Source organism: Phyllostomus discolor, chromosome 1, assembly GCF_004126475.2.
Source record: "Phyllostomus discolor isolate MPI-MPIP mPhyDis1 chromosome 1, mPhyDis1.pri.v3, whole genome shotgun sequence".
In the NCBI taxonomy this organism is placed as follows: domain Eukaryota; kingdom Metazoa; phylum Chordata; class Mammalia; order Chiroptera; family Phyllostomidae; genus Phyllostomus; species Phyllostomus discolor.
The window spans coordinates 187,459,334-187,474,326 of NC_040903.2; positions in this window are offsets into that span (position 1 = coordinate 187,459,334).

Consider the following 14,993-nt stretch of genomic DNA (forward strand, 5'->3'; position numbering starts at 1 on the left):
TTAAAATGGAAAAGAGGGATAACCCTTTTTTTTTCATTTGGTTACTAATTCCAACATTCTGGAAAAGTCAATTCACTTAAAATTTAAATTTATTCTTCTGTGCACTATGTAAGATCACGAGGGAGTTCTACTGTCTGCAAAATGTGTGCTGTCTTCCCTGCTGATGTGACAACCTGCATCCACTTTTGCATACTAGGAAAGCAACAACATAAAAACTCAATTTTATTGATCTTTTAAAACTGGGCAGTGTAGACAAGGAAATATGTAGTTTGAAGACAATGATAATAATTATCCTGAGCTGTGTGAGGCACTGTAATACTTTTGCTTTTCAGGGCTTAGTATTCTGCAGGGGACCTGATAGAAAAAGCAGGTCTAACCAGGTGGAGGGGTGGTGGCAAGGAGAAAATTATTTTCAGACCTGGTACCTTTTTTGGTGAGCATGGGAGCAGAAAGGAAACCACTTTTCTCTTGTTAAATATTGCTTACTGCCCCTCCAACAAAATTTAACTGCTGTCCGCTGAGTTTTCCCAGAAAAGGACTGACAAAGCAGGTTGGATCAAGAAAAAGCATAATTTGTAGGCAGTCAAAATATACTTGAATTCTAGCTTGGCCATTAACTACTAATGTGGCCTTTGTCTAGGTCTTGAGCCATTTTGATTCTCAGTTTCCTCATATGTAAAATGAGGGTGAACTCCTCATTTTCTCCACCCAAGATTTGCCCAGCTAGGCCCTATTTGGACATTGGCATTGCCACTCACCTCACAGGCCAAACTCCTCAACCCTTCCTATTCCTTACATCCGGTCAGCCACCATGGCTCTTGGCTCACACTGCTGGTGTCTTCACTCACTCTCCTTCCATGTACCTGATGCTTGGACTTCTGCAACAGGATTCTCCTGCTCATGATGCCTTTGGCAGTTCAGATGCTGCCTCCTCAAGGGACACTTCTCTGATCTTCCCCAATAGCTTATCACCTTCCTCTAGCTGTGTCTCCAACTTATATGATCTTCTTTTGTAGTGTGATCTGTTCTCAGAAACGTCAGTGTCACACTCACCTTTGTAACCTGGGTCTTAGCTCAGTCCTTGGAACCCAGTTGGAGTGCAGTAAATATTTGTTGAATGAGTGAATGAATGAATGATACCCATTTTGCAAGGTTGCTGTAAAGGCCATCTATGGCGAAAGACAGGAATTAAATAAATAGTGTTTATTATTATAGGATTATTACTATTATTTTATCTAAAATATGTTCAGCATGTTTTCATGTGGCTCGATGATTATTAAAGGTAATCTATTAATCCACATATCAGTGCCACTGATTAATCAACTTTCTAAACTGGGATCCTCTAATTAGTTGTTTTTGGCATCATGGGAGATAGCAAATTATTTTCAAGGGGTCATCCATATTTTGCTAGATTAAATACAGGTAAAACTCTATGTTCCCAAGTGGTTTTTTTTTTTTCTTTTTTTCTCCTATGCTGTTCATGGTACAGAAAATTCGTATTGGAAACAATGTACTTACGGGGCTACTTTGGAAGTAGTCTTGTTTGTATTTTCCTGGGACTCTCAGGCTCCACAAATTTCACTCAGAAAAAATCCAGCCCTTCCCTAAAATTAAGGACAACTCCAGGTCAAGGAGGAATGTGCTCAAAGTGGTTATATGGCAAACTCCTCTCTCGTGGTGGTGGTGGTAATGGCAACAATTATAGGTAACTGGCGGCAACAGGCTTTTGCAGAACATGTACCAGGATAGAAGGGGGCATGAGTGAGGAGGAATGAGAGCTGCAGGTGTGTGTCATTAGAGGCTCTGAATTTGTAAGCCCTTTGAGCAATTGCAGACAGAAGGAAGTACAATTCACTTAAATTTGTTTAAAAGTCTTGATGTAAGAAATAGTCCTTCCCAACTCAGATCAGAATGGGGAGACAGAAGTGAGAGGGACACAAAAGAAGAAATAAAACCAGGTTGAGGGGAAAAAAGGGGATTCAGATGCTGTCTGGATTGAGACAATTTTCTGAGTCATAGCAGATTAATGGTTTTACTAGTTCCCCGGTAAGAAAGAGCCAAGCTAATTTTTTTTTCTTTTTAAAGATTTTATTTATTTATTTTTAGAGAGGGAAGGGAGGGAAAAAGAGAGAGAGAGAGAAACATCAATGTGCGGTTGCTGGGGGCCATGGCCTGCAACCCAGGCATGTGCCCTGACTGGGAATCAAACCTGCGACACTTTGGTTCGAAGCCTGGGCTCAATCCACTGCACTACGTCAGCCAGGGTAGAGCCAAGCTAATTTTATAACCACCTTTATATGATGTATGTGATAAGAACAAGCAAATTCATGGCTGAGAAAAATGCATGTGGAGCATTTCACAGGGTAGTATCAGTCATATGCAGGAAATGTTTGTTATAAAGCCTAGAGTGTGGGTACCCATTCCAGCATCACTAACTTTAATTTAATGGATCCACTGACATGTACAGCCAGTACTCTGACACCAAGAGAGGAAAGAGTGAGGGAGTGTGTTCCTTCAGTCTGCTGCCTGCATAAGATATAGTCCTTTCTTGAAGTGCTAGTGATATGATCACCAGCCAGAAGATTGAACCCCTTCTCCACCTTTGATATGTACTTTGTACGTGTAAACTGGCAGGAGAGGTATGATGGTGATGTGACTTTAGAGACTTGAATAATCTAAAATGTAGACTTCTAATGCCTGTTGTTTCTCTTCCCTGAATATTGCTAAGCATTTAACATTCCCATTTATACATTCCACTTATCCAAGTAAGAATGGAGAAGTCTGAACAGCTCAGAAAAAAAGTGCTCGGTATTCTAATGTGATCAGAAACACCTTATTAAAAGTGGTTAATGGACACTGGAAATTTTCGTAAAACTGACCGGCCTGCTTTCTTGCTGGGACTGTCTGCTGTATGGAATGCCGTGGTTGTTTGCTGAGGGTGAATCTTGCAGTCTGCCCTGTGTCATCACTCTGACTACAAAGGCTCTGTGGTACCTTGACAAAGATGAAGGGCAGAGTACGAGGTGGGGATGGAACAAGCAACTCCGGGATGTTTTGTGGAAGAGGTTTCTTTGAAAACAAATTTCCTCACTTGATCTTGTTTTCCTGTAATTTGTCAAAGCGAACGACAAAGTAATTTCTTGAACACAAAGTCCTGGTTGCCAGTTTATAACTACCTTACTGGAATAAGCTCTGGCCTTCAGCAATATTGAGAAGGTCGAGGAATAATTTCAAGCAAAAGGTCAATTTTAAAAGTATTATCAGAAGATGTAATTTTTAATTAATGTACAATATTATAATTGCACACTTAGTTAGATTGCATATTCAATGGCCTTAATACTTTGGACATCTTTATGTATAAAGTTTTTTTTCCCCTAATTCTTGGTACAGTCTCATAATTAGAATTATTGGATTAAAAGCTATAAAATTTTAATACTCTTGAGTCATTCTGTAAAGTGCTTTCCAAAAAGGTAGAATTCATTTTACCAGCACTTGGACTAGTAGTTCATCAAATTGAGTAGTTTACCATGCTTTCCCAACATGAAACATTCTCACTTAAAAAGAAAAAATTATTTATACACTCGCTGTGGAGCCAGGATGTTTTAATTGGGATTAAGGCTGCTTCACTCTTCTTTTGAGTTTGGTTTTTGTTTTTTAAAATATTTATATTTAAGATGTATATTTGTCCAATCATAAAAAAACATATTTAAAAAAGAATTTCACCTGCAAACTTAAGAGCACAATAAAAAAACAGCTTAAACCCAGTGCATAAATGAAACCGGTAGATGTGAGGCAGTTAGGCTGGTGAGAATGAGTCTGAAGAAGAACTGTGAGATGTATTCCCCGATCACTTTTTAAAAAGGGGCTTCTATCAGCTGAAGAAAGAATGAAAAGGACATGTGCTTACAAGTATACTGTCAGAAAAAAACTGTATTAAGAAGTATTTTTTCCTAATGATAATTATTTAGCATTGTAATGTAGATCTTCTTTCAAGGAATTCTCAGGGAATCCTCAGGGTTATTTCTTCCCCCATCTCTAGGCCAGATTGTACCCATATTATTCCAGAGACATGAGAATTTCCTTTCCAAAGATTTCCACTAGAAAAGGAATTAGTCTCCCAGGGTGACCCATTCCTATACTTTATTGGTGACCTGAAGGTTTTCCAGCGAGAAAGCATATCTGAATTAAATTTTCTGAATTTAATGGAGATTAGAGGTAACTGTGTAGTGATTATCCTTCACTACAGCTGTGTTTTCAGTTACATTTAATATTATTTTGTATTAGTTTCAGGTGTGCAGCATAGTGGTTAGATAACCATATACTTTATAAAAGTGTTTCCCTTGATATTTCCACTTGGCACCATACACAGTTATTACAATATCATTGACTATATTTCTAATGCTGTCCTTTACATCCTCAATCTGGACTTTTCAATTCCTTCACCTTTTTCAACCGCCCTCTCTTCTGATAACTGTCACTTCTCTGTGTCTATGAGTCTGTTTCAATTTTGTTCACTAACTTTGTTTTTAAGATTCCACATATAAGTGAAATTATATGATACTTGCCTTTCTTTGACTGACTTATTTCACTTAGCAGAATACCTTCTAGGTCCATCTATGCTGTCACAAATGATAAAAATTCTTTCTTTTTTATGGCCAAGTAATATTCCACTGTATATGTGTATGTACCACCAGTTTTTATCCATTTGTCTATTGATGGGTATTTGTCACTTGGGTTGCTTCCATATCTTGGCTACTGTATATAATGCAACAATGAACATAGGGTTCATATGTTCTTTTGAATTAGTGTTTTGGGTTTCTTTGAATATATACTCAGAAATGGAATACCTGGGTTATAAGCGGTTCCATTTTTTATTTTTTGAGGATGCTCCATACTGTTTTCCACAGTGGCTGCACCAGTCTGCATTCCCACCAATGGTGCATGAGGGTTCCCTTTTTGCCACATCCTCTCCAATACTTGTTGTTTGTGAATTTATTGACGACAGCCATTCTAACAGAAGTATTCTTCACACATTTGACTAAACACTGTTAGTTTACTCTTTTATTTTCTGAAGATTAAATCACTGAAGCTCTTTTACAATCTTTCCTCTAAGGTCTTTATGCCCTTTCTCAGCACCTTTGAATCTACCTTTGGATTCTTTGAATGCATTTCCTGAATCGGAAGCAGTGAAGCTATGTCTGCGACTTGTTCTTTGTTGCTGCTCCCACTGTGATTCAGTGATGCAATAGTGTGTTTTTTCTTCTCTCATACCATGTACTGTATGGGTGTTCAAAAAGAATAGTATCAATGATAATAGTAACACGTAATTTTAATGTCAATTCTATAATACAAATATTTACTACTATTCTTCCCATGTTACTGATGGGACAATTGAGGCCCAGAGTGGTTAAGTGATGGCTAAAGTCATGTGGCTAGGGGGAGAACTAGAGATGAAACACAGGTGCTTCTGGGGGAGGGTGGAGGTGTATCTTATAGTCTGAAAAACATGGTAAGCAAATTATACCTGTAAAGTGTTTTGGAGGGTGCCTGATACACAGAGAGAACCAAATAAGTGCTGCTATTATTGCTAAGAGGAAGATTCCCCTGAAAGGTGTGTTCAAGATGAACCAGGTGAAGAGGGCACTGTGTTTGCCCATCCCAACTCAATTTCTACTGTGAAGACCACTGGGTAAAGGTGATTCATATCTGAAATAGCTATAAAGTCACTTGAAGATATATGCTCTCCTTCTAGCTTCTTCTTCAGTAGTAGGGGAGTTTAAATGTCATAAATTGAAAGGTTTTCCTGGAGTTTATTTTGTGGGGGTGGGACAGCTGTGGAGAAAACAGTTAAGTACAGTAGATGGTGTAGATAAGTTGAAACCCCCTTCACACTGGAAAAGTCCCATGTTAATAAGATGACATTAGCAAAATTTTCTGGGACCACCTGAACTGTACTTAAATTCATGGTAGCATATTAATTTGAGAATATACTCACTGTGGTCCACAACCTTCGTGTGTAAAAAGTGCTGGCTTCCTGCTGAGGAAAATGCTTTTGTTAATAAGTCCACCTAAAATCATGGTGCTGCCACACACATAGATTCTCTCTCTCTCTCTTTGACCATAAGACACCTGGAGAATGATGAAAAATATTCTTCCTCCTCTAGAAACCAAGGTTGATAAAATGAGCCTCTCTTGGCAGGTGTGAACTTTAGCAAAAAAATGATGTGAGATGTGTTCACCCTCAATGCCTCTAGGTCTTTCTGGATTAATTCCCCTCCCTCCATACCTCCCCTTCTTGAACCCTTATGGTTGTTGCCTCCCTCTCTGCTCAAGGCCTCCTGCCATAGCTCCTTAGCAAGGCCGGCCTGCCCCGCCACCCCCCACCCCACCCCACTCAACACAGCCTTGCCCTGTGCAATTCTTCTATAATTCTGTTCTCCGTTTTCAGCATTTCCCCATTTTCTGCGTCTGTTTTCTCAGAATCCTCCACGGTGCCTGGCTGATATCAGATATAACAAATAAAAATTCAGGATGCTCAGTTAATATTAAATTTCAGATCACAATGATAATTTTTTAGTTTGTATGCCAAGTGATATTGGGACATACTTTTCCAAATATTATCTATTGTTTATCTCAAATTTGAATTTAGCTAGGTGCTATTGAAAGCTAAAGTAATGGGGATCCCAGTTATAATAGTGAGAGTTGTGTCCTATTGTTATGTGGAAAGCAGAACTTGTAGGTGAAGCAAATTTGGCTCTTCAGTTGAGAAGACTTCTAAGCAAAGTCTGATTTCTTCTTGCTGCTTATAATCTAATGTGAGAGGGAAGAGATGGATTGAGGGAAGAACTCCAAGCAAAAGGTAACAAAGACTTAATGATTTGGAAATTTTTCAACCTATTCTGCCTGCAAAGATGCTGCATTTAGGAGATTTACAGTCGGGAAAGTGCTCTGCAGGGAAAGCCAAAGGTACCTCTCTACAACCAAGTATTCAGTCATGTAGACATTCCTTTGAAGAGTTGATGCATGTGACTCATGCATCCCCTCGGCTGTCTCAAGAGAAGTCAAAAATAGAGAAGAATTTGAAGGTATCTGTGGAGGAGACTTTTTCTAATGGAGTGAATTTCTGAGACATATGGGAGATTCACAATGCTCTTGAGGATGTTACACTGTCAGAAATACTGACAGCTTGGACTAAAAGGAACAGAGGGTGGGAGAAATGAAAGAAAGTTGCCTGACTCAAGTTCTTCTACATTCAGGAAATAAGCTTAAAAGTTATTCAGCTGCAAAAATGTGCTACCCTTCATGAAAAGGATGACTCAAGAAGTAAAGCTATTGGCCCAGAAAACAGGACCTTATATCCAGAAAAGGAATCTGAGGGCCCAAAGGGCAGAATGTCCAGTTACTGAGGGTTATGCCCAAGCCTTGTAACCTAGTGAATTTTTGCCATTTGGATCTCAATATTGCTTGGAAGCAGTGATTCTTTTATTTGTTCTACCCTTACCTCTACTTTTGAATGGGAATGATTATAACTATTATTCCATGTCCCTCCAATATATTTTGGGGTCATACAACATGTTTTCTTACAGTTCCACAGATAGAGAGGAATTTTGCCTCGGATGGATTATATTGAGAATTATGAACTCATACATTATTTAAAGAATGAGATTTAAGACTTTCGAGTTGATAATATTTAGATGAGACTTTGAAATTGCATTGATGCTCTCTAGTGGGCTGAGACTTAACAGAGATGTTGGGATTGGGTGAATGTATTTTGCATAGAGATGGATGTAAATCTTTGGGGGTTGGAGGGTTGATTGTAGCAGGCTGCACAGTAACCTCCACGATTGTCCAAGTTTCAGTGCCCAGAAATGTGAATATGTAACCTTATGGGGCAGAAGGACTTTGAAGATATGAATAAATGAAGAATCTTGAAATTAGGAGTTATCTTGAATTATCTAGGAGGGCAGGATAACCCATGGGTTCTTACAAGGGGAAAGATGCAAGGATGGAGGCAGAGGTCAAAGAGGACAGAAGATGCAATGTTTCTGGCTTGAAAGATGGAGGAAGAGGTCATGAGCCAAGAAATGTATATGGCCTCTAATAGCTAGAAAAGACAAGGTAACAGATTTCCCCCTAGAGTTTCCAGAAGAAACATAGCTTTGCAGTTCCATTTAAGACTTCTAACCTCCAAAATTGTAAGATAATGTGTTTTTTGTTGTTTTAAGTCACTAAGTTGGTGGTAATTCAATACATCAGCAATAGGAAAACATGTACTGGGCACCCCGTAGTTTACCTGACAATCCCAGTTCTGGTGAGAACTAATTTCATTAGATATATACGATGGGTCAGGAGTCTTATATGCATTAGCACATTTAATTCTTTCAGCAGCCTGGTGACGTAGTAACCATGTTACAGATAAGAAAAATGAAGTTCAGAGCTGCTAATAGCAGAATTTAATTTGAACCCAGATCTGAGGGACTGAAAATTTGTTTGTTTGTTTGTTTGTTACTTTGTTTGTTTCTCCTCCTCCTTCTTGTTGCTACCACCACAGGGTTGTCTATGAAGCATATGTTTCTGGAGCAAAGTAGGTTTCTGGTCCAGTGAGTTGGATGCTTCCTCTTCTGATGTACAAAAACAACTCTGCTTATAGAATAAATATTTTATTGATTCTCATCCAAAAGACATTCCAGTACAAACTAATGGGCTTCTGAATAAATAAATTTTCCACCATAGTCTAAATGCATATTCAAAAGACTAGACTTCATAGATCAAATATATATTCTCTAGTGCCAAATGTTCTGGCCTGCTGTGCAAGCAAAGGATCCAAGTATTATATATTTCAACAAATGAGCCAAAACAATTAGTTTCCTTAGACAATTAAATAAGATAATAAGCCCAAAATGCTCTATAATCAGGTTAGTAGAGAAGCAAATTTATTGTCTTTATTAGTAGCTTGCTTGCAGGTCTTTTATTTGAACTAAATAACATCCTCATAGCTTTGGGGAAAAGCAACCCCAATACTGCAGGCTCAGGCTGCTGCTCACCATGGAGCTGGTGTCCGGTTGAGGATGGCCAGCTGCACACACCGCTTCTCTTTATTTTCAGCCTGAAGTAATTCTACCACACTCTCCCTGCCCTCCCAACCCCCTACTAAAATCCCTTAAGTGCTGTGTTGGGAGAAAAAATCCCACTGAGAGCTTCCAGCAGACAGAAGGTATTATCCATTCATGTATCTGCCAGTTGACAAGCAAAGGACATCTGGCAGGGCAGCTGGAAGGGTGTCACATGCAAGCTGGTTGGTGACCATGAATAGCTTACTGGACACCAAGGGGAAGGGCATAGCAACTAGTAAATTGCATGCTATACATCTCACCAGCGCAAACTTGCTGCAAACTCCTTGTCATTTTTCAAGGGTGAGCAGCTTTCTTCTCAGTTCTTTCACTGTATCAGTTCATTATGAAAAGCACTGAGCACAGAGCATAGGAATGTAGTGTTCAATAAATGCTAGTTACTAGTGCTTTTTGCCACATGATTATTAGAACAGGACTGTTTCCTCAACCCACGATCAATGAACATCCTAGAGTTTAGTGGCACAACTGAATTGTGAGCTCTTGTTGGCAGGTCATTGACTGGGTAGTTCATGGGCCAATTAGCCTTTCTGCTTTTTGAGTGACTCAGACAACATGTTTTTACGTGGGACAACACATGCACTCAGAATGCAAGGGCGCTCTGTGGCGGCATTCTGGCACAGGAGGAGGGAGGGCTTCGTGTCTGGCATGAGTGCCCGCTCCACGTGGAACAGTTGGCCCCCAGGTCACAGATCACCTGTTACCACACGGGTAAGTCCTTTGTGCTTCCCTCTGACTGAGAACTATGAGTGAGGTTGCAAAGGGTTAACGTTTCCATCCTAAACAGTCATTCAAAGAACCACCGCAGACCTGGAGATGTGGGGATAATTTACGAAGTTAATGTTTTCTTTCCTAACGGAAATGGTCTGGATAAAGGGTAGCAATGGGATTTCCTTCCCCCACACCTTCCACAGATTCGGCACTTTTCTGGAAGAGTGCTTTATTTGTAAAAGACAAGTCAAATTGTGCTATTTTTTTTTAGGTTTTGAATTTGATGTTCTCAAGTCTACTGGTAACATTTCAGGGACCTATGAAAAATGTGCAATCAAAACAAAATTGGGTAGAAACAACCCACAGCTCTGGCTCCCAGCTTTGGAGTACATGAGAAGCACGGGGGGGGGGGGGGGACATGGTAATGAGGACAGTCATATATGTGGGGGTGGTGTTAAAAATGTAAAGATTCCTAGACTCCACTCCAGAAAATCCGGTTTTATAGGTTCAGGTGGAGCACTAGGGATTTGCACTTTAATTTGCAGATTTGGAAGAGAGAATGGACCTGTGGGCCCAGGCAGTGAATGCTCATGAAACCAGATTGGTTCACACAGGTAAAGTTTGATACTAAAAAGCATCAAACTAACAAAAGTCTGCATGAGATCCTCGTACCTGCAGAGAAGTCATTCATTTATGTGATGCTGGACAAGAGCACCTTTGTCTAGTCGTAGAGTGTAGTGCTCGAGAGACACTGCGGCTCAGTGGCATTGTGGGCTCGGGCTCGGTTCCCCCCCTCCCCCTTACTGGCTGTGTGCCTCGGCTCAGTGTCTTAGTGTCCTCATCTGCAGAATGAGAATAACCACAGCATCTACGTCCCAGTGTTGTCAGAGACTAGTAATAGGTAACGAGGACAGAGAGTATAACAGAGAGAGAGACACTGTGAGATACTGTTTCTAAGCACTTTACATATGTTAGTGCATTTAGTATTCACAAAACTCTCTCAGGTAGGTACTGTTTTTATTCTCACTGGACAAATGAGGTCAACAATTTGCTCAAAGCCACATGGTTAGAGAGGGGTGAGGTTGGGGCTCAGGCCCAGGCAGGCCAACTCCAGTGCTCACCACCATCGCTCCCTTGATTCCTGCCTCTCCAATAAAGCCTTAGCCGTACTTCTTCCTCCTCCTTTTCCTTGTTCTTTCTCTCTCTCTTCTCCTGTCTCTTAGCTCCAGATGAATTCAAGTTAGTTCCCGTTAAATCAAGTGTCATTTTGTTTAGTGAGAAAACTGCATCCTGAATTCATACCCCCTTCCACACACAGGTCAGGGAGGTGCTGCAGGAGAGAGACAGCAGCACTGTGGCTCCCAAACACGTAGCTTACAGCCGGGTGCTTTGCATTTCTAGTGCTCCAAAGCATCAGCTGTCAGAGAGAAGGGACAAGGGACTTACAGCTTAGCTTGACCATTTCTAAGAGTTCTCCTGGGCTTAGCTTTTCTAGGCGGGGAAGGGGCAATGTCCACCTTCCCCCAGTACATTAGCCACAAGCACGGCCTTTCCAGGAGGTCTCCTTTGGGGGCTCTGGAACCAAGCTATGAACTATTCTATATGCCGGATTCTTACTCAGCACATTCCAGGCACTGTCATAGTTTATTATCTCAACAGCTCCACACTTATTTTTAGGACCAGCTCCCCTGCTGGACCCCTCTACCTGTGGCTCTCCACACTTGTGAAGAAACTGACTACTGCACACTGAGTGGTAGGTTGTCACAAAGCTGCCCTCTGGCTGCTTATCTGTGAGGTTCGTCTCTGAGCAGGCTGTGGCCTTGGGACTCCTAGCTTGCTCCCTTGCTTGGCCCTGTTCCCCAGCAGCACTTGCGCCATGCTCTGCAGGAGCAACTTCTCTTAAATGCTTGCTTGAAGGGATGGAACTTAGCTTGCTTAGCTGAGCTGTGTTGCCTTTTTTTTTTTTTTTTTTTTTTTTTTTTTGCTTGCCTGCTTTTCTGTCACCAGATTGCTCTGGGAGCAGTGATGCTCTTAATTAAGCTGAGCTCTGAGGTGCTTAAAATGCAAAATTCACAGGCAGGCTGGATGGTGCCTGAAGCTGGAAAAGGACGCTTTTCTCTTTGGGAAACTGTGTCATATGTAAAAGCTCCTTTATTCCAGTGGAGCTGGCTCACAGCACCAAAGAGTGAGCCTCATCCCAGGTGAGGGGAGTTTCTATGAGGTTAGACTCCTTGCATTTCCTTCAGGCCAGCTGGGAGCTTAGGGGCTGTGTTCAACAAAGAGAAAAACTGTCAATGGCCTCCTTCTACCATATGAATGTATCCTCAGGCTCACAAGAAGATGAATCTATGAGATCACAAAAGACTCCCCGGGCAGGATTATTCTGGTTTGTAGAAAAGATGGGAGACCCAGAACTCAGATGTGGACCCAGAGATCCCGGGCAGATAGGAAGATTGCATCCAACCCCAGGGGAAATCTAAGATTTCGCTCACTCCATTGTTCAACAGAGGTTCTTCCAACTTCCCTTCAGCCTCTCATTTCCCAACATGTGACAAAGGAACACAACTTTCCCGGAGGTAGTCCCACCAATGAGCTCCTTCCCATCCAAGCCCCCACTTCTCAACTGGGCAGGTGTCTTAGGTATACGCACCACACACCACGCTGCTGCATTCGTTCTCTTCCCTTGCTCCTGGGGAACTCTGCACGAGTGCTTTCTCACTGTGTCTGGAGTCCCTGGAGCTCCTTAGATCAAGTCCCATGGGACTTGGCTGGGCCTCTGGGCCTCCCTGAGACCCTCTGTTGTGAGACCAGAGCAGAGACTCTGAGCTGAGTGAGGGCGTAGAAGGGAAGGGCAGGAATTGTACGTCAAGTGTGGGGGCGCTCAATTACCCCTCAGCTCTCTGTTCTGCCCCTGCTCACACCCAGTTAAAATGGACTTGGCATGTTTTCTCCTGATATATGGTTTCTCCTTTTATACAAGGTATGCTTGTTGCCCACAAAGGTAAGGGTACAATTGCTTTTTGGGCAAATTATAAAATAAAAGGGACCTACTTTAGGCAGACCAGTTAGAAACGGCACCCCTTCTGGGCAGTGATGCAGTCCTGCCCAGCTTAGTGTGCAGAGTGGAGCTGAGTTCCTGCTCATGCGCACTGGGCACATGCAACGTCTTCTGGCTGACTTTGTGCAGGGCACAATGGTGCAAAAAGAAGGACTTCAAGGTTCTCCCCGCCCCCCCATTTCTCCTGCACCATCTGATCCCTCAGCCTCTCCTCACTTTCAGCTGAACTGAAAGCTTCTCGCATCTCTTGTGCATTGCAGCCCAACCCGCGCTGGGTCATTTTGAGAGTTCTGATTACTGGGGAGCTTTGGCTCACTCGTTAGATAATTAGGATGGGGGAGGGGTGTAGGTTTTTACATTGTCTCCAGAACCTGACTGTGTGAACACGACTAAACTGTCCACGTCATCTGGGTGCCTTTTTCATACTATTTGTGAAACATTTTCCATTTTGGATGTGTGGGGGCGGCGCTATACCTCGTCTTTGGGGGTAGGATGGAACACCTAGTCACCGATGGGGCAGGTCATTTCTGCCCTGAGTTCTGCCTCACCGTGCACCCCATGATGAGCCTGGTGCCAGAGCGCTGTTGCTCATTCCTGGTAGATTCTTTTTTTCTCCCGGCTCCATGGGAACTGGCCCCGTAGCCCTTGACCCCACTTACCCAAATCATTGTTGGCTTTTTTTTTTTAAAACAGACTGTGACTAATACAGAAGTACTTCATTCTCACTAAAAACCACTCAGCTTCTTAAGTAGAAACTGCTTATTTCCAGCGCCCTGAATACACCCCATCCTCGTGATACAGCCTGCCTGGGAGAACCGTGACGCACATAATGTGGGCCTTTGGGCCTTCTTCACACTTAGTGCTTGTGTTTTTCTCTCTCCTAATACTCCTATCCATTCCCAGTCTGGGTCCTTTTCTTATTTCTTACCCTTACCTGTGGGTGAACTAATCTCTGATAAGGAATTATGGGATAAATCAAGTGTTAACTAACAATGACTTAAGGTTTACCTCCTCATGGGTGCTGGCATTTTAAATCAGGGACTTGCCCCAAATGAACGAGGTTATGATCACTGAAAGTAAGGCGGTGCTATTCTGGCACTTTCCAAAAATGAAAGGGCCTCCGATCTCTAGGCTAGGCTTAATTTTTGTGACTTAAAAAGAACCAATGAGGTAGAAATTTCAGGAGAACCAGAGACTTAAGGACCTAATAGGTTGTACCTACTATATTCGATTCTGTGTTCAGACGGTGCACACCATTCATATGATTCCACATGCCTTGTAGGTCTCTGCCACCCTCTGTGCAGTAACTTCCTTTTCACACCTGAGCAGATCTTGACCCTCCAAATGCTGGGTCAGCTGGGTCTGTCCACAAGCTGTACCTGCTCACTGCGCTCTGGGTCTTTCTTCCCCCCCCCCCGCAGCGGTTCACCGTGTTGACGAGAACACTGTGTTGATCTCGTTTTCAACAGCCTTCGCTGGAGACATCCTCTGTGCTTTGGGAGCACATTAAACAGCAGACTGGCTCCATGTTCAAATGAGAGTTCTCACAGAAATTTTGCAAACATTACATCTTTCTTTCTTTTTCTTTTTTTTTTTTGTCAGTGATGTGAGATTTGTCTTTGTGAAGTAAGTGGGTTAACCAGTTTTTGATAAGCTTTACTTGGACTTGAGAACAATATTTAATAGTCACTAATTATTATTTCCATTATTTTTTACCTAAGAGCAATAATTCACTAAACATTTTAGTTGTTAAGGGGAGAATATATTAAAGAGAATTTAGTTGTCTCCAAAAATGGGTAAAGTTTCTTTGATTTGGGCAGGTGTCTCTGCTAAACATTCTTTATTCCATAATGTAGACTTTTTTGATTACTAGATTGAAAGCTTGCAATTTTCCAAGTCATGTGCTACAAGCTGAGGTTATAAAGATGGAGAAAATGCATTTTCTCCTTTTAAGGAACTTACTCTGTATTGCAAAGGACAGAATTCTAGAAGTCTGGACTTCAGTTTCCCCAGTGGTAGACAGAGTAACAGTAAAACTGCACACAAATTTTCTGTCAGGATTCAATGACATAATACTGCAAAGCCATTAGGATACT